The sequence below is a fragment of the Anomalospiza imberbis genome, chromosome 10 (assembly GCF_031753505.1).
Source record: "Anomalospiza imberbis isolate Cuckoo-Finch-1a 21T00152 chromosome 10, ASM3175350v1, whole genome shotgun sequence".
NCBI classification, from domain to species: Eukaryota; Metazoa; Chordata; class Aves; order Passeriformes; family Viduidae; genus Anomalospiza; species Anomalospiza imberbis.
Genome location: NC_089690.1, coordinates 24,530,906 through 24,553,874, shown reverse-complemented (window position 1 = coordinate 24,553,874; position 22,969 = coordinate 24,530,906). Strand labels below are relative to the sequence as shown.

Here is a 22,969-nt window from a genome sequence, read left to right as displayed (position 1 = left end):
TGGGGAAGCCAGGGGCTGAGCCAGGCCCCTGGCTGTCCCCAGGGACAGAGGGCTCAGCCCGAGGGGCAGCGCTGCCAGGGCTGCCTGGGAGCCCCCAGGAGAACGCATACCCTGTGCCAATCACAAGTCCTGGATAACTTGTACATCACTCTGAAATGTTTTCCTTCCATTGAGTGAGCTCTTCATGGTGGGAATGCGGCAGATTTTTGAGTATTTTGTGCTCCGTAGCTAAGAAATAAGAAAGACTGGGCTAGGAGGTAACTGACTACCAGGAGAGAGCTGTTTGCATGACCACTTCTGAAAACACAGCTGAAACTCTCCTAGGGGCAGATCCTGAGACTGTAACTGTTTTCACTCGGGATATTCAAATCAGCCTGTACTGACAACAAACAGAGTGAAAGCAAAGCCAAGCCACAGTCTCGGGAGGAGAGGAGAAGACACAAGCAGCTGTGAGAAGAGAGCTCACAAGCTGCCTCTGCAGGGGCTGCCCACTGCTCTCAGGGATCTCTCATTGTCCTGGTGGGAACCCTCCTGTTCCCACTAATTTTGTTCTTTCATTTTTCATTAGATACTTGACCTGTTATGATTTTCAAAGTGGTTAATTCAGTTTCATCTTACTCACAGCACTTATCAAGCCCTAAGCCTTGGCAAATACCTCAAACACACCTGCTTTGAACCTGGCTTTAGATTACAATATTAAAACTACCCATCTGGTCAACTTCAGTTGGTTGGTCACCTGTCAGTTTCTGACAGCCACACCCATCCTATCTCTTACAGTCACCTGTTGCAGCATCTGCTGCGAGCAGAATAAAGGAATATCTATTCGTTTTCACTTCTCTTAATGGTTAGAACCAAATCCTGTGATGGTCAAAATTCCTGACTTCTGAAAAAGCTTTTCTATAGGTGCAGTTTGGCACAACACTGACTTTAAAGCAATACAGGCAAACCATTTGCAAAAAACCCCTATCTACACAGGGAGAAATCAGGCAGCAGGCTTCATTCCAAGGAGCAAATTCCACCATCCCAGCCCAGATGAACTTGACCCTAACACAGCACCTTGAAAACACAAGTAGAGGCCTAAAATACACAACTCCACACACCCATTTGCTGTCACACCAGATCTCAGTCCAAATGCTTACAGGTGAGAATTCCTCTTAACTCACTTTTCGAACAGCTGTACTCATTCTCATTTTGCTAATCTGCTGATGGCAACAGTGCACGTTCTGTGTGTGATTCTTCATTCAGCTGAACATTACTGAGCTGTTCCTCATCTTGCTGTGCCTGATGCTGGGGGACGGGCAGCAGGGCTCAGCCGAAGTGACATGAACAGTGCTGCTGCTAGGCAGGAGGAGCAAGCTCTGGGGAAAACATTCCAGTGCACCAGGTACTGCACAGGTGTGTCGGAAATAACCACGGGCCGGGCCGAGCGAGGCAGCGCTGCGAACAGCCTTGACCTTGAAATGCTCCCGAAAGCAGGGCTGCAGCGGAGGGAGCAGAGGGCATTTGCAAGCAGCTGCACTCAGGCGGAAAGACAAGCCTGGGGCACGTCTGCCACGGGATCGCTGCCGCTGCACAATTCTGCAGCGCAGCCGAGCGCGAACCCTCCCCTCCGGGAGCCGCTCACCGGGGCCGGCTGCCCTCCCCTCGGCCGGCACCGGGGCTGGCTGCCCTCCCCTCGGCCCGGGGCTGGCTCCACTCCCCACAGCCCGGCCCGGGGCTGGCTCATCTCCCCGCGGCCCGGGGCTGTCCGGCGTGGCCGCTCCCCTCCCCTCGGCCCGGCCCGGGGCTGTCCGGAGTGGCCGCTCCCCTCCCCTCGGCCCGGCCCGGGGCTGTCCGGAGTGGCCGCTCCCCTGCCCACAGCCCAGACCGGGGCTGGCTCCCCTCGGCCCGGCCCGGGGCTGTCCGGCGTGGCCGCTCCCCTGCCCACAGCCCAGACCGGGGCTGGCTCATCTCCCCACGGCCCGGGGCTGTCCGGAGTGGCCGCTCCCCTGCCCACAGCCCAGACCGGGGCTGGCTCATCTCCCCACGGCCCGGGGCTGTCCGGAGTGGCCGCTCCCCTGCCCACAGCCCAGACCGGGGCTGGCTCCCCTCGGCCCGGCCCGGGGCTGTCCGGCGTGGCCGCTCCCCTGCCCACAGCCCAGACCGGGGCTGGCTCCCCTCGGCCCGGCCCGGGGCTGTCCGGAGTGGCCGCTCCCCTGCCCACAGCCCAGACCGGGGCTGGCTCATCTCCCCACAGCCCGGCCCGGGGCTGGCTCATCTCCCCGCGGCCCGGGGCTGTCCGGAGTGGCCGCTCCCCTGCCCACAGCCCAGCCCGGGGCTGGCTCCCCTCCCCACAGCCCAGACCGGGGCTGGCTCATCTCCCCACGGCCCGGGGCTGTCCGGCGTGGCCGCTCCCCTGCCCATGGCCCAGGCACGCAGCCCGGCTCTGCGGAGAACACTCTGCACACTCTGCCCTCGCTGCGCACAGCGCCAGCCGGGGCTCACCTGCCAGCCCTCACTCTGCCGGGATCTGCGCTTCCTTGAGGCGCCGTGGCATTCATCCTGATGGATGCTAAAAAGGAGTTTCCCTGGGAAAAAGCAAGGATGCTTGTGGAGTTTAAGAGGATCATTGCAAAGTCACTGCAGTGCTTTCTGAAGTCCCTGGGATATTTTTATACTCGTTCATTATAAGATCTACCAACAGCTACAAAATAGCAAGGGCTGCAAGAAGAGCATTACACATTAAATATGGCTTTAATTACGTACACAATATCTATGCAAAAGCCAGATAGCATCTTCTGCATGAAAAGGTTGGTTGGTTTGCTTCTTATCCTCACAGTATGGAATCTTAGTGCTTCTTATGATGCAATATTAATTTGGTTAGACTTAATTTAATTACTTTGGTTGGTAATTAAATTAGCATGTCTTAAATTAAAATAACCAGTATCATCATGAAGTATTTCTGTCACAGTGGCTCCTAAAATATTTCAGTCAGGACTACATCCCTATTGTTCAAGAGGCTGTGAAAAAAGAATGCATTAGAGTACGGGGCCAGACAAACCTATCTGCCTCTTAATGTGAGGAGCCACTGCTGAATGGCAGGCACCTGGCACACTACAGGTCCCTCTCCAGCACCAAAAGCAACATTTTTCTCAGTCTCATCCTAGTCTGAATACCTTGACCTGAGTGTCATGTCCCACATTACACCATAAAGCACTAAGGCAGTGCTTGTTTCACCGCTTTTCTTTAGCTGTTTCATTGTGTAAACCCTGCAGCATCAGAGAGCAAGTTCACAGTGATGATCGTCCTGTACACCCCAAGTCACTGAGAGGTAAAGTAACTTGACCAAGGTAGTGTTAACTCAGTGGCTTACCCATATTTGTACTGCTGCTGTAACTGTGCTAGGAAGTTAGGCTCCTGTTTGAGCAGGAGTAAGCAGATCAGGCCCTTGTTGAGTCACTGGCACAGGCAGAAGAACTCCAACATCCTGCCACTGGCGGTGATGCTTAAGGCACAGCATGCCAGGCAATGGGGGTCTTTGACTTTCCTGCAGGAGCAGCTTCCCCTGGCGTGGTCTGGCCAGCCAGGTTTTGAGGTAAAAAGCAAGCATTTTCTCCAGATTAACACAGCACTTGTGGAACTACACTGTTTGCTTAACTATGACTATTGTAAAGTATCATGAGCAAGGTACGGTGTTACATGTACAGCGAAGAAAAAGAACCAACCCCACAGATTGCCAGGACAAATGTTACCAACACAACTTCGGCTCAGCCCTCTGCAGGCCGTGTGGCACAGTCTTGATTCCTTATTTCTCCTGCATTAATTCCTCAGTGAAGCTCGAGCCCACTCTCTCCCTTGCAGCTCTCAGGAAGAGATTGCTTGCAGACTCTCTCTTTCAGCTGGATGACAAGGGAATCATTCAGCGTGGGCCAGGAGAACACATACCCCACAGTGAGTTACACAAGCAGTTGTGAGACAGTACTGGAATGTCAGCAAACAGGATCTTTGGGTCTAGCTCCAGCTCTGGAGGCAGAGACTAGCCTAAGTCATCATGAACAAGAGGCTCCATCACAGCAGCAGGTAGAGCGCTTTGAAAGGTGAAATGGCAAAGCAGATGGGCCCTGCTGCTCTCCAGGCCGGGGCTCCATTCCCAGCTCTGTGCACAGCCTGCACACTGCAGTTTGTCTGCAGAGCAGGTGCGGCACCCCTGCCTCCCACCAGGAGGGACAACTGCCTTGTGGAGTGCATGTGCTAACAGCAGCAGTGGAGCATACGGGATCACACATCACCGACTTCTGGGCAGCAGCAAACAGCATTGTGACTGTGTCTAACTTCTCCCCCTGCCCTCGCCCTTCCCCTGTCATTGTGTGGGCTGGCAGGCTTGCCAAATGTGTCAGAGCCCCACATGAAATGTGTGACTCTTGTGACCCTGCCCTCGTGGTCCCCAGGCTGACAGTCAAGTCTGAGACACAGACCAACCCAGAAGGAAATGAGGAAGGTCCTACCCATAACAGAAAGACTGCAGGACCAGTCTCAATGTGTTTGTTTATCCTGCAAGTTTTTAGATGGAAAAAACCCTGTAATAACAACCAAGCTTGTGGATTCTGTGCTATGTATAGCAATTCTCTTCTATGTGAGCTCTGCATGTGCTTGTTGATGTCAATGCCCTGTAGCCAAGAGCCACTGCTGCCTATCACACACAAGTCCTCATTATGTTGCATAACAAATTACCTTTGTTGCCTCACAGAATGGCACAGTAGATTTCGTTGTTGCCTCATGTAAACTTTAGTCTTGCGAATTCCATTTTGCCCTGACGCACTGCTGCTGCCTGACAAGTGCTTTATTTCTGTTGTTCAGCAGCGAGCTCCACGATGCGCAGGCGGCCACCGAGCCTGAAAAACAAGTTCAGAAATACAGAAATACGCCACCACTATGTCTGCAAAACAATCAGCCACGTGGATCCTGGCTGTAGCACTGGGCTTAGGGACTGCAGCCACACATCCTGGGAGGCAGCACCGCTGCACAGTCAGCCCTCGTGGTCATCTGATGTTTTCAGTTACAAGGAAAAACAGGAGCATAGAGAAACAAAGAAAGTGTCAGAACAGCAAAGGAATTTTAAACGGACAAAGAATTCATGGTGTTGGCATTTTAATGCTATACTACTGCCCTTTTAATGGATTTATCCAACTGCATTGCACTGTCTCTCGTTTTCAGTGTTTAAGTACTGTTTCTAACTAAAACCCATTAGTTACAATGTTCATCTATTAAAGAAGAAAGTGTGAGAATGTTAACAAATTCATCCATATGATTACAAAATGTTAAACCTCACTAGACACCCCTGAGTCTTCCTTCTTCATATATGTTCAGCACATATTTCAGGGGAAGGAAAACATTTACTGCCAGGCTTCAAACAGTGTTTCCTGTCTTGAAACGTTTTAGTTGGCAGCTTTTTCTGTTGGCTTATGACCAATACTCTGGATAAGTGGGAAAATAGCAGTGATATCTACAGGACAGATTTTGCCACTTCTTAAAATGAGTAATGCTATCTTATTTTCGTATGTTCTGGCCATTCCCTCTACTCAGAGCACTGCTGGAAACTCACTGATATCTGCTCCCTACTTCTCCTGGACAAAATCCAAAGAGGAAGAAAATCTACTTCAATCAAGTCTGAGAGTTGGCCTGTTGGGATAACCCTAAATAAGGGTAACTAAATCTGGATGCTAGCTTATTTAAAAATACACGTTTTGCTGTCCCCTCCTAGTCCTTTGAGAAATGTATGTTCCAATCTCCAACACACACTCATCTCCCATGCACTCTCCAATTTTTTTATCTGCTTCTTAGTTGAACCTGCCCTTTCATCAGTGCTCCTGTCACCCCACTGCTCACTCCATCTCCTCCACAGCCAAGCAACACTCATCAAATAAATCACTGGAGACATTGCTGGACAATGGGTGAATGAACTGCTCCTGAGGGATTGGGTTTTGCCTCTATTTGCTGGCTGTAGTTAGAAACACTTGAAGCCAAATTTCAATTACAGGGATAAAATAAAGGCCAGCCCAGTCTGGGCATTTTAAGAGATAATTGTACTTCAGTAAAGCACTAAGGCACAGCTGTTGTCAGACATTGCTGCTCACAGCTAATGGTGTGGGTACAAAATCTACCTGGGTATGACTGCAAACAGCTTTAAGAGCCGTCATGGGAATGAGTGTGGCCAATGAAGGCAGCAGGGTGCCTGGATGCTTGAGGTACAGGACAGGAAAACACAAAAATCCTTGTAGGAACATCAGGTATGTGAGCACTGTACAGCTGTAATTATGTTGTTATTATAACAACTACTCCTTAGCTTGTGGCAAAATATCGTGAGCAGTGTTGAGTGGAAGGGAGGGAGATTCCAGCCCTGCCTGCTTCAGAGTGAAACACCAGCCCTGAAGCTGTCAGCTTCTTCACCTTCTCAACATGCTGATGACACAGGGCCTGGGGAATTTTAAATGATGGCTGAAAGACCAGGATTTCCCAGGAGTCAGAACAAGTGAGTCAAAGAAGACTTGATAGAAGCATTCAATACAGGAGATAGCAGCTTGGCTCTTTCCTGTCCTGATGTTTGAACACAGGGCTACAGAAGGAAATGGAAAGGGTCAAAAACACAAATCCGAATTTTTCACAGTGAAATTTAAAATGAGTCTAGAGAAAGCCTGGACATTAACAAGAGCAGACAGTAACCCAAGTCTTATTTACGCTTCACACGTTTGGGCGCTTACACCTATTGTATAAGTCCTGCTGTCAGCTCTGGGCTGACTGGTTACCCTCTTTTAATAACACAAGAACAGCATGACTTCAATGGAATTTGAAAGGCAACATTTAAAATTATAAAATTCTTTTCTACACAGCACGTAATTAACCTATGGAACTCATTCCCACAAGATTTCAGTTGAGCTGAGACTCCTCCAAAAATGATGGTACGTGTACTTATTAGCTGGCCCGATTCCACCTAGGGCAAGGGTGGTAAACATTCAATTGGGTATTAGTAAATGATCCTTTTTAAGTCTCCGTGGAGAATGTGCCAGCAGCCCTAAGGACGTCAGCCGTGGGAATGATACACCCAGGGGCAGGAATTCTCCAGGGCTGCACTTTAACGCTTGATTTCTCCTCAGCAAGAGATGGAGCTGAAAGTTCAGCTCCACTGCAGCTGGCAGCAGCGCCCACGGGACCTGACCCGCAGCCCTGGCAGTGGGTGTGCACGGGTGACACAGTGACAGTGGGTGTGCACAGGTGACAGTGGGTGTGCACAGGTGACAGTGGGTGTGCACAGGTGACACAGTGCCAGTGGGTGTGCACAGGTGACAGTGGGTGTGCACAGGTGACACAGTGACAGTGGGTGTGCACAGGTGACACAGTGACAGGGGGTGTGCACAGGTGACACAGTGCCAGTGGGTGTGCACAGGTGCCAGTGGGTGTGCACAGGTGCCAGTGGGTGTGCACAGGTGACACAGTGCCAGTGGGTGTGCACAGGTGATAGTGGGTGTGCACAGGTGACACAGTGCCAGGGGGTGTGCACGGGTGACACAGTGCCAGTGGGTGTGCACAGGTGATAGTGGGTGTGCACAGGTGACACAGTGCCAGTGGGTGTGCACAGGTGATAGTGGGTGTGCACAGGTGCCAGTGGGTGTGCACAGGCAATGCACAGTGACCACACACCTGCAGTGACCACTGACCGCACACCTGTGCGTTGCTGAGGCTTCCTCACACCCGCCGAGCTCACGGAGGGCTCGCATTGGCGGTGTTTTTGTCGTTCAGCCGCTCCAGCAGGGTCAGGGCCCCTGCAGAGCCGACACTTCACAGACGCAGATCTGCTGGGACCGAAATCCTGACCACGCCGTTTGTGATTCCGTGCCGGCAAAGCCAGCGCTCCACCCGGCTGCGGCGGGGAGGGACGGGCACGGAGGCATCGGGCCGGCAGACGGTGCGGCCCGTGCGCCGGGACCGGGCTCCTCGGAGCTTGCCCGGGCTCCCCCGGGCCCCTCGGGCTCTTCGGGCCCGCCGGGGCTCCCCCGAGCCCCTCGGGCTCTCCGGGCCCGCCGGGGCTCCCCCGGGCTCCCCCGAGCCCCTCGGGCTCTCCGGGCCTGTGGGGGCTCCCCAGGACTCCCCCGAGCCCCTCGGGCTCTCCGGGCCCCTCCGCCCGCCCCGGCCCAGCGCCGGCACTGCCCGCAGGGCAACCCCCGCGCCCCGCGGCGACACCTGGCGGCGGCGGCCGGGACTGGCGGCTCGGGCACACCGGGATGGGAGAGCTCGGGAATACCGGGATGGGGACAGCTCGGGAATACCGGGATGGGGACAGCTCGGGAACACCGGAATGAGGACAGCTCGGGCACACCGGGATGAGGACAGCTCGGGAACACCGGGACGGGACAGCTCGGGAATACCGGGATGGGGACAGCTCGGGAACACCGGGACGGGACAGCTCGGGAATACCGGGATGGGGACAGCTCGGGAACACCGGGATGAGGACAGCTCGGGAATACCGGGATGGGGACAGCTCGGGAATACCGGGATGGGGACAGCTCGGGCACACCGGGATGGGGACAGCTCGGGAATACCGAGACGGGACAGCTCGGGCACACCGGGATGGGAGAGCTCGGGAATACCGGGATGGGGACAGCTCGGGAATACCGGGATGGGGACAGCTCGGGAACACCGGGATGGGGACAGCTCGGGAATACTGGGATGGGACAGCTCGGGAATACCGGGATGGGAGAGCTCGGGAATACCGGGATGGGGACAGCTCGGGCACACCGGGATGGGGACAGCTCGGGAATACTGGGATGGGACAGCTCGGGAACACCGGGATGGGGACAGCTCGGGAACACCGGGACCGGACAGCTCGGGCACACCGGGATGGGGACAGCTCGGGCACACCGGGACCGGACAGCTCGGGAATACCGGGACGGGACAGCTCGGGCACACCGGGATGGGGACAGCTCGGGCACACCGGGACGGGACAACTCGGGCACACCGGGATGGGGACAGCTCGGGAATACCGGGACGGGACAGCTCGGGAATACCGGGACGGGACAGCTCGGGAATACCGGGATGGGGACAGCTCGGGCACACCGGGATGGGACAGCTCGGGCACACCGGGACGGGACAGCTCGGGCACACCGGGATGGGGACAGCTCGGGCACACCGGGATGGGACAGCTCGGGAACACCGGGACGGGACAGCTCGGGAATACCGGGATGGGGACAGCTCGGGCACACCGGGACGGGACAGCTCGGGCACACCGGGACGGGACAGCTCGGGCCCCTGCGCCGGGCTCGGTCACACTGCGCTGGGGACGCGGGGCTCCGTTCTTCCAGCTGCCGTAAAGCTAACGCTCAGCTGGGGAGGCCAGACTGGCTACAGCCCCTCTGCAGCATTGTCCCAGTTTGCCTCTGCGTCTCAGGGACAGGGGCATTGGGATGGGACTGGACCGCAGGAGGGGACACACCCTCCTGTACCTTGGCCTGAGAAGCGGCTGAATTGCAGTGGAAAACCTCTGGAAGCTGTGGGTTTATTTAAGGTTTTAGCTTCACCGGTGAAAAAGTCTCAGGGTCCTGTGGATGGAGAAAAGCACTTCAACCTCGGAACCCCGCTCACTGCAAAGGCAGCCTGGGCTGGAAACAGCCCTGCCAGCACAGCACAGGGCTGAGCGGGCAAAGGACACCTGAACGCTGATGCTGCTCTTGAAAAAGACAAAGCAGAGCCTGGGCAGGAGAAAACAAATGAACCTAGAAAGGAAAGGTAACATCCAAACAGTCAATTGAGGAGAAATAAAGGAGAGGAGGGGAAGAAAGATTTCACCCGTTTTGCCCTTGCAATTCATCTCAGCTTTTTAGGGCACAAATACTCTCCCTACACAAATCTACAAGGAAGGAGCTTCTGCACCTTTTGTAGAGGTGTGTCTTCACCTCTGGACAGAGCTTGATTTCTCTTGGGGTGAGTTAAGCATTAGGCCCATCTCCCAAGATTCATCTTCCATGTCAAAATGCAGTCGAGGCTGCTGGTTCCTCACTGCTCCAGCAACGTGCCAGTGCCCTCCAGGTCTCCCAGGCAGATCCACAGTGACAGGGCAGGGCTGGGACCAGGCCACAGTGTCAGCCTGTGACACAGCTGTGACCATGGCTGCAGTTGTCATGTAGCTCCAGGACAAGACTGAAGGCTCCAGACTGAGGGTCAAGACTGAGCAGAAAGAGGCTCCTGGGCCATGGGCAGAAGTGTGGCTGGAGGGCCCAGGGGAGGCTGTTTGGGCTGCTTGGAGCCTGCTGGCCCACACACCTCTACTGCCTGAAGGCTTGAGGGGGCTCCAGGGACCTCACTGCGTGGGCAAGGAGGGATCTAAGAGCAAACTGCTGAAAGAGCGTGGGGAGAGATCGTGCTGATGTGCAGTGGCTGTCTCAGAGCCCTGCCAGGTCTCAGCAGTTAAAGCCTGGTTTCCCTAAAAATAGCCCTTCTGAAGCCACCAGCCAGAGGGACATCATCCACAGCTGAGGAGACAAGAGGAAGGAACAAGATATTTCGGAGTTACTGCAAAAATCAAACACACTATTTCAGTGTTTTACAATGGCGTCTGTGATCCCAAAATTAAGCAGGGTTTGGAGAAGCAGCTACAAGTTTCTACAGTTTTCAGTTCCATTTCAAAACTCTGACTCCGTGCATTTGCAGCCTGAAGTCTCAAGACAGCTCAAGCTTCACTATGCTGGGTTTCCTCAGCCTCATCCCCTCTGGAAAACATCTCATGTGCACATTGCATCTCTCCGGATTTTATTCTCATTCCAAATCTGCGAGCACAAATATAGTAACATTCCATTCTCCTAATGCACACTCACAAGATGTGCTGAAATGTCAGATGCTAAACGGTACAAAAAAGCACTTTAGCACGTTCCTGTTGATGTGCAATATAAGAGAGCAGGCAGAAATCGCTTTAACATCTGTTGGTTTATTAGATCTGAATACTCCCCTCCTTTCATCTGGCAGCAGCAGAGCCATTAACACTGCAGCAGCTCCTTCAGAGCTTGCAGCAGAGCACAAGGGAATGGTCCCGCTGCTGTGGGGCTTTGACCGCGGCTCGCTCTATCCCGGAGGGAGCTGCCAGAGCAGGGGGATTGCAGGAAGGTGCCCCCAGCAGAGAGGGGTGGGCAGGCAGGTAATGCCCCTGCTGGGGGAGGAAGCCGGGGGGAGGCTGGAAAGCTTCCTACCGCTGTAGCCATTGTGTGCCTGCTTCCTCTGCTGACGCAGCCGGGGATGGAGCTCACACCCCGGCACTGCGGGGCTCTCCTGCCCCATCACAGCCGGCTCCTGACGAGGAGCATCGCTGAATCATTCCAGAGGGAGTGATACAGGGTCGTTCCCCGTGGCTGGTATTGTTTCTCATGCTGCTAAAAACAGACAGTTGGCAATATTCCTTCTGCACATTTGAATTTACCCAGAAAACTCAGCTCGGCCAAAAATATTGAGATAACGTGATTTTTTTTTTCCTGCTTCTGAATGGGAAACTGAATATTTTGACATATTAAGAGACTTCAAACTGAAAAAAAAAATCAAGGTTTTGTTCTGATATATTTGCATTTTCACAGGGAGCAGAGGACCAGGGAATCACTTTGTTAAAATTTCCCAGTCAGCTTGAAGAATAAGGATATGACCTTGTAGAAGTGAACTGTGACACGAACATTTTCCCATAACAGAAGACACATAACTACTTTACTGTGGATCAAGCAGTGTGGCTGGGCTGTTGAACACTGTCTAAAGGAGAAGATGTGTGCTCAAATGGGAGCATCTTGTCCACACCCAAAGCTCCATGTTAAGCAGAGGTGAGAGCTCCATGTCCTTCCCCACCTCTGTTTGTGCCCTGCCCTTCCAAGAAGAGGTTAGGGACACAGCCTGCCTCCTCTTAGGGAGAATTTGGGAGAGGAATTGTTAGCACAGCTGGCTGGTGTGCTGGCTTTTGTCAAACGTCCTCCAAAGTGGCCATTGCTCCCTTCCCTCCCAAGGCCATGGGCACAGATCCTCTCTGAGCATCGATCCATCAGCTGCAGCAGCTGTCAAAACCCTTAGGCCAAAAAGTTGTGAGGACAAATTTGCTTGGAATCAAATTAGAACTTTACTATGGGATAAGCACCAGGTTAAGCTGAGCCACCTCAGGAGCATCCTTTAAACAAGCAGTCCCCAGTTCTCCTTTTCTGCTGGCAGGAAGACTCCTGACTTCAGTGTATTACTTTACCCAAATACGCTCATATTTTCCTAATATTGAAATTATAAAATTCCAGAGAAGCTAATTATAGGAACAAAACTAAGTGCAGGAAAAAGAAAAGCTTATTTTGTGTCTCTTTTAATTTTGTTAGTAATATTCCTTTCTTTTTTCCAGAGTACCTTGACTGATATGGAAAGAAAAAATCCCAGTTGCCAAATTGTATTACCTAATTGCCAAATCAATATTTAATCCGATGTTTCTTTCTATACACTTGTTATATATTCTTTCCTTTTTTTCAGTCATGGTTCCTATGTAAATGCAAATTCTCCACAGTGTCCTAGTCAAAATATCTGCTATATCAGTGGGAACTAATCTCTTTGGTACTTAAGGAGTGAATCTCAAGGGATTTTTCCTCAGCAGAAGCTCTGTCATATCACACTAACAAATAGCACTAACAAATACTGCAATTTGTGCTCCACACTCGGTGTATAAAATTTAAACTTCTCCCAGCTGCATTTCTGGCTGTGATCTCCATGGAGATGTCACAGACAATTTGCACCCCCTGAGGAAGGGAAAGGTGCAGCCATAGCTGGGGCTTGCCTGGCTGCTGGGGAGCTGCAGCTGAGCAGCCGCTGCTGCTGCCCCGAGCTGCATCTCAGCAGTGCTGGAGCTGCAGAGCCTGACTGCTCAAAGCCCCACTTATCTCAGGTCAGGATCAATCCCTCCAGCTGCAGCACGGAGCCCCTGGTCACCTGAAACTGGGGCACACAGCCCTGCAACGTTTGCTTCCCTCCACTTGTGTTAAGTCCAGCTAACTTTTGCCATCTTCTGGAGGAAGGGAATAAAATGAGGGTCCTCAGTTATAGTTGTGCTTTATCAAACTTCAGACATTAAGTAATCTGGGTTTTTGCTGTTCTTACAAAGAACACTAATTTTTTAGAATTTTTAAGGAGCTTTTATCTATTTCAACCCCAGTTCTCCAATGCAGTTCTGACTCTGCCTCAGACTCTAGAGGCCTCATGTTGTTCAGAAACACTCCCAAGGCACACATATATGGGGTTTTCTGACAAGTTCTTCTCAGCATTGCAGCCTGCTGAAAAGAACTGCTCAGTCCCAGACCAGTGGTGCATTTTCCCTCAGCTGAAACAAAAATCTTCACAGGAGAGCTGTGCTTTCCCGTGGATAGTGAACTCACTTCCTTCTGTTTTTATAGCCCTCTGTGAGGTTTTTCCTCTTCCATTCCCTTTTCCAAAAGCAGTAAGACAATAAGACATTGTTAAGTGTTAAACATCCATGTTTCTGTTTCTTGTCTTCATAACAGGATTATTAGAATTATGAGAAATTAAACAGGGAAATGATAAGGGAGAATGGCAAATTTAGCTTGGATTTTTTATACAAAACATCAGAAAAGACATCCAGAATTGGTCCAGCATTGGCTAGAGGCCTTTTTGGCTTTAGAAAAATTACAGCTTAACCATGTACTGCTAATGAACCTGGGATCCATGCCTGAGCTAGAACACTTTGTACCCTGGAAGAGGTGAACAATGCCAGCTGTGACAGGGCATGGGAATGAAGCACACAGGTCACTAACAAAACACTCAAATGCCACTTCCAACAGCACCAGGAAATAAAGTATCCATCACTGAACTACAAAATCCTTGGACTCCTCAAAAAGGGGCCCTCCCTGGAGGGACGAGGGATAAACATAATCATGGGAGGACCTGAGGATGCCTATGGAGAAGAGGAAACTCTCCAGCGTATGTGAGAAAGCTAAAGGAGTCTGACCTTCCTCATACCTTGGGGAGAACATCAAATAGATAGTTTCAATATCACTCAATGACTCTTTTAACCCTAAAAAGCATGAAAAGCTATGCTATTTTACTAGCAGCTTGCATGTACAGGAACAGACAAGACAAAACCAATGCCACTAACTCAATTAATAACTAATTCAACAATGAAACATTTTATATATTGTGGATCAGTCAGTGCAAAATGACAATGTTGCCAGGAGTACCAGCAGGAGGAAACAGCAATTTGGAGCTGTGCTACCTCAGTGGACAGCCCTGAAGTTAGGGGCTGCAGGACAGGGGAGCCAGAACCCCCATTTCCAGCTCTTGGAGGGCAGGACAGAAAGAAACAGCAAATTGAAACAGAAAGCCTTGGCTCACAGCGTGGCAGGGAAAAGGGCATTACTGCTGCTGAACATGTGGCAGGGTGGGAAAACTGATAGTATGGGGAAAAGTGGGAGATCCCAGGAAGACTGAAATGTCTGTGTCATAGTATGTATATAATTACATAGGGACACACACACACACACATGTATATATAAAAATAAAAATTTAAAAATATATGTAACCATGAACAAGAAACAACCCCCTCCCACATACTTTCAGTACATAAGTAGTAACCTTTATGCTGCATGCAGGCTTCGTTCTTCTAAAATAAAAGCTGACACATTACACAATAAAGTGTCATTATTTTTCTTGGTGCTCTCCTTCTCTTTCCTATCTTATATCCCTCTTCATTTTTTTTCTCTTTAATTTATTTTCTTTCTTCCCCCCTTTCATTCCTCACTCTCCCTCCCCCCCATATTAGCATTTCATCCCTCCACTCATTCTTGTTCTTCCCTTCTGCTTCTGCTCTTCTGTCTTCTTCCCAGTCATTCATTTCTTTCATACTGAATTAATTCTACCCCTGCTCTATGAATCCTGACAATCTATCTGGTTTTAATTGTTGCATTAAACCTAGCTGGACATTTCAGAGAGCCGTGTACATTTAAACTGAGGACCTTTTCAAAGTCTTCATAATTCAAGTTGATTCCACGTATTTGATACAAGAGCCATATGTTTCTGTGGATCATGTATTGATTGGCACATGTGAACACTTATGGAGCAGACCTGGATTTGGGTATCCAGGGCTTTTGCTTTCTCAGCTGTCAAGTAATTCTGGGTTATGTAACAGCATTGATACTTTGAAATGTGCAGAGATTTTCTCCATGGTGCTAAAAATGCTCTTTAAATGCAGCGAATGAGCGCTCACAATGCTGACTGGGCTGTGCTTTCACGGGTGAAAAAGGAGCCTCCCATGCAGCTCCTGCTCAGGGCTAGCAGGGTGGGAGAGTTTGAGCAGCATCCAGACCACGATGCCTCTTCATTGCCACAAGCCTGGTTTACCCTCTCACAGGTGCTACCACTGCTTTGAAGGGTTTCTGATTCATCCCTAGAAATGATCGATTCACCTATTGCATCCTCAGAGCACACCTAGTAGCCTTTACTCAGACAAAACTCCTGTGCCTCACCCGGATGCTAAGTCTACAGAGAAGAGGAGAGAAGAGGGGGAGCATCATAATGGATTCTGGCAAAGACATGTGAGAATTGACATTTCCTTCTCAGCACCTCACTCTCTAAACTGAACATTAAATCCTACCCTAGGTGTGGTTGTCCCTGGCACATCTTTGTATCAAATGTGTGCATCTCCAGGGAAAAGTGGCCAGAGACTAGGAATGATCTAAATGGAGGGGAAAAGTTCTCACACTGATTCAATTAGAGCAGTAGATGTTGTAATATAGCTTCAAGGGATAACTGAAACTTTTGGAGAGTGCTTCTTTTTTTTTTTTTTTTTTTTTCTTTCCCTTTTTCTTTCCTTTGGCTGCTGCCACATGGAGCTCATTTCACATTTCAACTATAATGTGAATGATACCGGAAAACAATTCTCACATTGTGTCAAATCCACTGGTGTCAAATCCACAGGCACCCTCCTTCAAGGAGTCTGAGAGCACAGTCGTGCTCAGGGGTTTGCCTTTTCCACCCTGCTCCTGCCACACCTGGGCTTTTTAAGTGGATGAGTTTTATTTCTGTCTGCCAGCCAGAAAATACTGAGTGACCACCAGAAAACAATCCATCTCACTCAGTTGTCTGGGAAAAAGCACAAAAGTTAAATCATGACAGGTGTTCTGTGCTACAGTGATGTGAGGCACAGGACAAAGGAAAAAGTGCTTTTAACTGACCATGTCAATAGAAACCCATCCTAGCACCATGAGGGTGCGCTGAGTTCATTACTGCTGTGCTGATTTGCACCAGGGCAGCACCAGCCCTGGCAAGTTCTCTGGAACAGGAGCAGGAGCAGCCCTGGAGCAGGGCACCCTTTGGTCTGCGATAGCCAACAGTCTGCAAACATCACAGGAGCATTTTGTCTGGGGGCTCTCAGGAGCTGGGGCTGCTCCGTGTGCTGTGGTATTGCAGAAACGCCTCAATCTTGCTTGAACAGTAAACAAATATAACCATAGCTACGAAGATAAACCACAAAAAAAAAAAATTCCCACTCCTGGAATTCCCAACGCAAGGTGAGCACCTTTCTCCCAGAAATAGCCAGCTCCTCATCTTCCCACTGCACTGGCTCAAGCTGTGAGTGCTCAGTGAGTCCAAAATTCACCTGTGCTCTAGTCTTTGTCAGCTCAGAAATTGAAAGACTAGAGAAAAAAAAACAACCCTGGAAATCAAGGCAGATAGGTTTGCTCACTGAGGAGAGCTGCCCTAGCTCAGTCCTTGCCACTCAAACTCTCATCCTGCCGTCAGAGCTGGCACAGCGACACTGCAGCACTGAGCACTGTGGCCTCCTCACGGCCAGGCTGGGCAGCCAAAGCGGGTGCTCATTTGCAGTCTGTATTTCTGTGCTGGCAGGGGATATCACAGCTCATCCTCCCTCCGGGCTGGCTGCTGAGACACAAGAACCCGAGTCATCTCCGTGATTTTCCTCGGCCACTTCGGCCCAGGGGCCGTGGGGAGTCCCTTGCAGTCGCACTGCCCCCCACAATCCCCTGCCCAACCCCCGTGCAGAGCTGAAACAGGGCAGGGCAGCTGCCGGGTCCCAGCCAGCGAGCCCACAGCAGCACGGGGAGCCCAGGGCTTCCTTCTAACTGCAGCATCATTTCACTGCTCCTCACGTTTCTCCACGATCCACCACACTCGAGTTTCTTCAGCAAACCCTACTTCTCCTAATACTTTAAAATAGTTCCTTTTCAAATAAAGGGCAATAGCTGGTCATATACAGAATTTTAGGATTCGTGTAGGGTCTAATAAATTGTGAACACCTTAAACTCGTGACATTGGGAACTACAGAACTTGGTGATTTTGTTGCATAAATTACAAATTGCTGCTATAAGCTAGCAACAATCCTATGTCCGTGCATTAATAGATGCGAGTAATGTATGGAAAGAGATATTTCCTTAACCCATACCCTGTTCTTTTTTTTTCTCATTTCACATTTTGCAATTATAAGTGTCCCTTTGCTCAAGGTCAACGGACTACACAGAGACGTTTTTGGATCTCAGTAATATAAAATGAAGGTTTACTACCAAAAATGTCAGTAAGTGTGTATACACACATTTTCTGTATTTGTAAAGTCTCAGTTGCAAAAGAAGGATTGTATCCTGCATGTATTTACAGGAAAATTTGGCTGTGAAGATCACTTGACACCTTCTAGTTTTGCTAACCAAGCGCTGCTTTCCACAACACTTTATTAAAATTCATGCGGGGCCACGCTCCAAAACACAAGAACTCAGAGCGATTTGTTACATGAAGGAAATTTTCCTTCAAGGAGAGATCAGTGGTTAAAAACATGGAACACCAGAGCAATGGTAGAAGCCTGCTGTCAGGAATGAGGGCAAGAGAGGTAACGGCGAGAGAGGGAGAGCAGCGGCGAGGGAGAATCCGCGAGGGGAACGGAGCCGGCAGAAGCAGAAATGTGCAACCGCGCGTTCCTGGAGCAGGAATTCCCCACACTGCGAGACCGGGCAGAGAACGCCCCGCGGGCTGGGAAACACCTCCCGCCCCCGGGGCTTGGCCGGGCGTGTTCGGCCGAGGCGCTGGGACGAGCGGGGCCCGCACGGAGCCGCTCCCGGCGGGGCGGAGCGGGGCCGACAGAGGGCAGCGCCGGGCCGGGCTCGGTCACAGCGCCGGACCGAGCTCGGGACTGGGGTCGGTCACAGCGCCGGTCACAGCGCCGGGCCGAGCTCGGTCACCGCGCGGGGCCGGGCTCGGTCACAGCTCGGGACTGGGGTCGGTCACAGCGCCGGGCCGGGCTCGGTCACAGCGCGGGGCCGGGCTCGGTTATACCGCCGGGCCGGGCTCGGTTATACCGCCGGGCCGGGCTCGGTTATACCGCCGGGCCGGGCTCGGTCACAGCGCGGGGCCGGGCTCGGTCACAGCTCGGGACTGGGGTCGGTCACAGCGCCGGGCCGGGCTCGGTCATAGCGCGGGGCCGGGCTCGGTCACAGCGCCGGACCGGGCTCGGTCACAGCGCGGGGCCGGGCTCGGTCACAGCGCGGGGCCGGGCTCGGTCATAGCGCCGGTCACAGCGCCGGACCGGGCTCGGTTATACCGCCGGGCCGGGCTCGGTCACAGCGCCGGGCCGGGCTCGGTCACAGCTCGGGACTGGGGTCGGTCATAGCGCCGGGCCGGGCTCGGTCACAGCGCCGGGCCGGGCTCGGTCACAGCGCGGGGCCGGGCTCGGTCACAGCGCCGGGCCGGGCTCGGTCACAGCGCCGGGCCGGGCTCGGTCGCAGCGCGGGGCCGGGCTCGGTCACAGCGCGGGGCCGGGCTCGGTCACAGCGCGGGGCCGGGCTCGGTCACAGCGCCGGGCCGGGCTCGGTCACAGCGCCGGGCCGGGCTCGGTTATACCGCCGGGCCGGGCTCGGTCACAGCGCGGGGCCGGGCTCGGTTATACCGCCGGGCCGGGCTCGGTCACAGCGCGGGGCCGGGCTCGGTCACAGCGCCGGGCCGGGCTCGGTCATAGCGCCGGTCACAGCGCGGGGCCGGGCTCGGTCACAGCGCGGGGCCGGGCTCCGTCACAGCGCCGGGCCGGGCTCGGTCACAGCGTCGGACCGAGCTCGGTCACAGAGCCGGGCCGGGCTCGGTCACAGCGCGGGGCCGGGCTCGGTCACAGCGCCGGGCCGGGCTCGGTCCTGCCCTGCCCCGGCCGCTGCCCCGCTCCGGCCCAAGCGCAACTGCTCAGGGCGTGCTCCCGCCTCAAAGCCCGAAACGTGTCATGTGCAACATCAGAAAGGCGCACTGGTGAACTCCCCGCCTCTAATGGGAAACACTTGAGAGTTCTACCAAATCTGTCACTTTTTAAATGAAAACATGAAAAAGGGCCGAGATAAAACAAAACAACAGGGGGAAAAAAAGTTGGAATCATGAGCTTTGATTCAGATACTGAAAAATTTTCCTCAAGGAATGGAAAAACTGATGGGGAAAAAAAAAGGGCAAACCAAAATCTTCTGGTGTTTGCAGCGGCCCGAGCAGACATTCTTCCCTGTAATCCCCTCTCTCCCTTCTCGCTTCGGGAAGGGAACAAAAAACCCCAAACCCTTCTATGATGGCTCTTAGAGATTTTGGGACATTAAGATGTTTAAACAAGTGGTTCCTATTTCTGTTCCAAGGCAACTGGTGACTGTCCCAGACACCACTGGCTGCTCTGGGTTGAACTGAACTGTGATTTATCAAAAAAAAAAAAAAAAAAAAAAAAACGAACCAAGAGACTTCCAAAGCCAACTCGTTGATTTTGGGGAAAGAGTAGGTTAAGAGGACTGCTCCCTGGGACTGGAACTACAACAGGCCGGGCAGGAGGCTGCTCTACAGGAGATATCATCACTGATGTGTATTTTAAAAAGCCATACTGCTAACTTTTTAAATCTCCTGTCTCTCTCTCGTTTATTTTGGGATTTTTTTTTTTTTTTTTTGGTGTGTGTGGGGTTTTTTTTTGGGTTTTTTGTTGTCTGGAAGCAGAAAAGCAACTTGTAAGGCCGGGGACTGAGAGGCTGCCCCTTCCCGTGTCCCTGCCCCTGCCCTTGCCCTGGCTGGCTGCCCGGCAGGGCACATCAGATGCACGGCAGGATCTAACGGGGACATGCGCTGAAGTGCCTCGGGAGCCCCCCTCCCGCTGGTACTAGCGGGGATCCCGGGCCATTCCGGGCCGCCGGCTGCGAGTCCTCCTGCCCCGCTGGGGCTGCTCTGAAGGCAGAGGGGCTGGCAGCAGCTCCGCACAGCGCCCGGCGGGCACGGACCCAAACCTTGGGGAGAATGCATGAGGCAGAACTCCGGCTGCCCAAACCTCAGGCTCCTGCAACCTGCTTCCCCCCGAAACCCCTCCCGGCCTCACCCCGCGCCCGGGGGGTGTTTTGGTAGCCAGGCAGACAGCGGCGGTGAACATTTCTCAGGATTTCGTTGTCTGGGCTCTGCGAGCCGTTACCAGTGATTCTCCTCTGGGGCTGCCAGCAGCTCCTCGGCGGAGCTAGATGCGGGGCTGGATGCGGGGCTGGATGAGGGGTTGGATGAGGGGTTAGATGTGGGGCTGGATGTGGGGTTGAATGCGGGGCTGGATGCGGGGTTGGATGCGGGGTTGGATGAGGGGTTAGATGTGGGGCTGGATGTGGGGTTGGATGTGGGGCTGGATGCGGGGTTGGATGCGGGGTTGGATGTGGGGCTGGATGAGGGGTTGAATGTAGGGCTGGATGCGGGGTTGGATGCGGGGCTGGATGCGGGGTTGGATGCGGGGCTGGATGCGGGGTTGAATGTAGGGTTGGATGCGGGGTTGGATGCGGGGCTGGATGCGGGGTTGGATGTGGGGTTGGATGCGGGGTTGGATGTGGGGCTGGATGAGGGGTTGAATGTAGGGCTGGATGCGGGGTTGGATGCGGGGCTGGATGCGGGGTTGGATGCGGGGCTGGATGCGGGGTTGAATGTAGGGTTGGATGCCGGGTTGGATGCGGAGTTGGATGTGGGGTTGGATGAGGGGCTGGATGCGGGGTTGGATACGGGGCTGGATGCGGGGCAGCCTTCGTGCCGCAAGAACCACTCGTACCCGAGCGCTGGGAGCAGTCAGGAGCCACGCAGCAGATGCCTCAGACGTTGCGGCTGATAAGCACCAAGCGATATCACCTCCAAAGCCAGGAGCAGAGGAAGCGCAGGTCAACATGTACCTGATAAAATTTTTTTCTGAACATCTTGTTAAAAGCAACACCTGAAAAAAAAATAAAGACATCAGTAGCGAGTGCCTCTTTTTTGTTTTCTCCCCGTTTTGATAGCTGAGAACATTACGCCTCGTGTTGTGCTCAGCTGCGCCCTGTACTCTATTGATTGTTTGGGTTTTCGAGGAACATAACGATAGTAACGAAAAGAATCAGTTATCGCTGGGAAAAAAAAACGGGGAAACGGGCGACTTATCTTAAACAACAGGTCAGTAACTCTTCTCTGCGGCGGGGCCGGCAGCGTGCCTCCAAACCCTCACCTTTGAAGCATTACTTGCCCGAAGAATTGGAGGCTACCCCGACAGCCCACAAATCACGAACCATAGCCTCTCCCAGAGCCCATTTACTGAAGCCCTGCAGTTTTTATTCCCTGCCCCAGCCAAACACCAGATGCCCATCGGTTGTCAGTGACATGTCCCTCGAGGGCCAGCCCGCGGCTCGGGGCCACTCCATCCCCGTCCTGCCTCAAGTCACCGAAAATGGTCATTGAATGGTGAATGAGAAGAGTGAAATTCCGTCCCGAATTCGTGATCGCTCCGAGCTTGTTATTCATGTAGGATGGGGGGAAAGTTCCTTTTGGAGAGAGAAAGAAATTAAACGAAAGTAGGCGAACAATTCATCTGCCAGCAAAGCCGTAGAATTTACAGGGACCAGCTGGGAAGCCAGGAGCTTTCGCCGGTGTCAGAAGCCACCTGCGTGCCCGCACCCGCATGTGCCCTCAGGAAAAACCGGGTTTGGCACCTCCGGTACGGCACGGCAAGGCAGGGTGCCGCTCCTCCTGCCGTCATTTTATAACGGGAAAAGGCCTTATTACACAGCTCTCTCAAAGGCAGAGCAGGGACAGCCGGTGTTTCACTTTCAAATCGCACCTGATGACATTTCTCAAGGTATTTGCTCACTGTGCAACTTGAGGGAGAGCAGTGCTCTCCTTCCCTGCCCGTGAGCTCCAGATCTGTGGTCCTCGCCTGCCTCTTTCCAGGACAGCGGGCATGTCCCCGCAGCGGGAGCGCGCAGGATCCCGCGGGGCGCAGCCCTGCCCGGTGCCCGGCGCTGTGTGCCTGGGGCGGGAACAAGCACGAGGCTTTATCGAAAGCCGAATTCTTCTTCAGGAAACATGCAGCTGATTCTGAACGAATTCCCCCCAGTCCACCAAATCCTGCAGCTGCTTGTTTGGGCAATAAAACCCCGTGTGGTTTCTAAACTCGTGGAAAGAAAAAGGAAAAATATGTTAATCCAAGTAAACTATAAGTGAACACTCATTGATTACCTCCGCCTTCCTGTCTCTGATTTGATTAATCATTTGCCATCATGCTTGCCGAGTCACTTCTGTGTTGGTTTCCCTCTGCCTGAATCCTGTAAGACTTTTCCAGAAGGGCGGCTCTGATGTTGAGACCGACATACTGTAAACAACCACAAGAAGCAGAGCGAATGTTTTCAATACAGCTCGAGGACTAAAATAAACTCATTGGATTAGGCCAGCCCGAGCGATTGTTTTGGTGAACGCTTCCCAGGCCCGCTGCTGAGCACATCCCCGAGGGTTACCTGGGGCGGGCGGCGGTGCCCCGGCGGCCCCGGGCGGCGGAGCGGGCGCCGAGCCGCGCCGGGAGGAGCCCCCTGCCCTCCCCCTGTCCTGTGCGGCGGGGCAGATGTTACAGTGCCCCAGAGCAGAGCCTGCCAAGGGGGCGATGCTCCGCAGAGCCAGGAATGGGCTTCTGGTGGATTTCGCATGGGTGGATGGAGAA

At 52.9% G+C, this 22,969-nt stretch overlaps 2 protein-coding genes across 4 annotated transcripts in view; both read right to left on the bottom strand.

The window, feature by feature from the left end:
• LOC137480244 (vesicle-associated membrane protein 2-like) overlaps positions 1-22,969 on the bottom strand; it is a 258,919-nt gene that overhangs the window by 154,332 nt on the left and 81,618 nt on the right. The window lies entirely within an intron of this gene.
• The window catches only part of FOXL2 (forkhead box L2), a 74,571-nt gene continuing 73,907 nt past the window's right edge, over positions 22,306-22,969 (bottom strand). Inside the window, exon 3 of one of the 3 annotated variants that reach the window (XR_011002759.1) lies at positions 22,306-22,627. The gene's annotated coding sequence lies outside the window, so the exon portion shown is untranslated. The remainder of the gene's footprint in view (positions 22,628-22,969) is intronic. The other 2 variants (XR_011002758.1, XM_068201305.1) reach the window with 2 other exon arrangements.